Genomic DNA, 2573 nt, shown 5'->3' on the forward strand with positions numbered 1-2573 from the left:
AAAGCATAGAAGAACCTCAGCAAAGTATACCAAAGCATAGCAAGCCCCGGCAAAGTATACCAAAGCATAGCAAGCCCCGGCAAAGTATACCAAAGCATAGAAGAACCTCAGCAAAGTATACCAAAGCATAGCAAGCCTGGCAAAGTATACCAAAGCATAGCAAGCCTGGCAAAGTATACCAAAGCATAGAAAAACCTCAGCAAAGTATACCAAAGTATAGCAAGCCCTGGCAAAGTATACCAAAGCATAGAAAAACCTCAGCAAAGTATACCAAAGCATAGCAAGCCTGGCAAAGTATACCAAAGCATAGCAAGCCCCGGCAAAGTATACCAAAGTATAGCAAGCCCCAGCAAAGTATACCAAAGCATAGCAAGCTCCGGTAAAGTATACCAAAGCATAGCAAGCCCCGGCAAAGTATACCAAAGCATAGAAAAACCTCAGCAAAGTATACCAAAGTATAGCAAGCCCTGGCAAAGTATACCAAAGCATAGCAAGCTCCGGTAAAGCATCTTTAAATGTGCTGCTTCAGATTCACGGTTTCTTTATATTTGACCTGAATATGGCTATTTGAACTCGGTCCAACAGAGAGCTGTTGGACCGAGTTCAAATAGCCATATTCAGGTCAAATATAAAGAAACTGTGAATCCGAACACCGTCACTAGTGAAAACTCCGGTGTCATTCAGCAAACCTGGAATGGATGCTGGCAGAGGAGATAGCTGTCACCTGAGTCATATCAGATAATAGTGGGTATTGCTAATGGGAGAGTGAAGTAGAGCGGTGTAGTTGTTGCAGCACCCCCTCCTGTGTAGTGAGATCTGTTCCTAACACATGCAGGATAGCAGCATTCTGTCTCTATGCTCATCGTCTTTGTGTTTTCCCCAGGATACAGGAAGACGCAGCGGGGCGGAGTCTGGTCAGTCAGAAGACATGAGGATTAATGTAAGTGGTCCGTACAGGCTGAACACAACTCCTGATAATGGATCACAATGCTCACCATTGATATTACTCAGTTATTTCTGGTTTTCAGGGATTGTGCTAAGATGTGAGATTCCTGTCACTACAAACATGTCTTCCCATATCGGCCACTGTGATCTGCTAAGGGTCCTCCGGGCCTCGGTTCCAGTTCACAACACACCAACCAACGCTTATCACTGTCGGAACTGCAGCTGCAGAAATGCTGAAATGTGAAATGCATATACTTTACCACCTTGCCCATAGCTCCCAAACGTCCCTCTTTCGGAGGAACAGTCCCTCTTTGGGAACGAAATTCCTCTTTCCCTCTGTCTTCCTCATTTGTCTATCTTTCACAACAGATGTACAGCAGTGATGCTCACTGATAACTCATGGTCGTGGATTAGCCGTGGACCACAAGCATTTCTCCAGTATCCGGCTTTGAAATCCAAAGCCGTGGATTGATTTGTACCACGGAACACGGTCTACGACAGGCCGTGATTTTTGAATATCCGGATGCATTCGCAATCGTGAACACGACGGGGAACGCCGTGGTTAGGTCGTGATTAGCGGAAATGGGCGGAAAGAACCTCCCTGGGCCAATCAGGGGCCCACAGCCAGGCCCTAGCAACCAATCACAGGAGGGGAGCTATGCCCTCCCCTCCTGCATATAAAGCGGCGGCCATGATGGAAAAGCTCTGTCCTTGCTAGACTGTGGCACTGAGAGGATCATCTCCAGGCCATTGGTTTTTTTGTTAAAAACTTTGTGTTTTTACACCTAACATTGCTCTGATATTGTACTTGTCAGTTGTATTTAGCTAACTAGCCTGTTAGTGATTTATTATTCAGTTAGCTGTAGTCAGTGTAGTCATAGTGAGAGTGTACTAGTTACTGTGCTTAGTGCAGGCAGGCAGGTTCACACTGATTATACTGCTGTATATTGCTGTACTTGTTATCTAGCTCAGCCAGCCAGCCAGCTAGTCAGTGATCAACGTCAGTTACTGTCACTGGTCAGTCACTAGTCAGTGAGTGATAGTGTACTGTTCTATTAGTGCACTGCAGGCAGACCGCTGTCCATAACCTTTAGTGTTCTACATTATTTTACTGTATCACTTGTATCCAGCTCATAGCCAGTGATCACCGCCACTCACTTGCAGTCACTGCCACTGGTCAGTCACTAATTTTACTCAGTGACATTGTACCATACTGTTAGGGCCCTTTTCCACTAGAGCGATTGTGATCCCTTCTCGGCCTTTTGGCTAAGATCAAGTGTAGTATCTGTTCTTGAAATTTTTGGGGGGACCTGGAGGGATGGCACTGTGGCAGGGTGTCCTTCCTGGTCGTAATTCCCAGGGGTTGATTGAATGGATCTATACCATGGTCGAATGCTGAATAGCTGAGGGCTTTGCTTAGGCGTACTGCCCCTGGAAGTGGCGCTCCAGGTGTACCTGAAAAAACCTGAGATGTGGCAGATCTCAGGCGGAAGTAGGGTGCTTTGGTCTGTACTGCCCATATGCATCGCCAACTAACGCAGCTCCCCGGCCTTTTGGCTAGGGAGAGTGCGGAATTTTTATCACTCCGGCCGCAAGGTCGGGGCCAGCTTGCTGACACCGGGGACTTC

The 2573-nt window shown here is 46.9% G+C and overlaps 1 pseudogene; it reads left to right on the forward strand.

The window, feature by feature from the left end:
- The first annotated feature begins 2191 nt into the window (after positions 1-2191).
- Positions 2192-2323, forward strand: LOC137505811 (U2 spliceosomal RNA; annotated as a pseudogene).
- The last annotated feature ends 250 nt before the right edge of the window (positions 2324-2573 follow it).

This window comes from Hyperolius riggenbachi, chromosome 4 (genome assembly GCF_040937935.1).
Source record: "Hyperolius riggenbachi isolate aHypRig1 chromosome 4, aHypRig1.pri, whole genome shotgun sequence".
Classification (NCBI taxonomy): Eukaryota; Metazoa; Chordata; class Amphibia; order Anura; family Hyperoliidae; genus Hyperolius; species Hyperolius riggenbachi.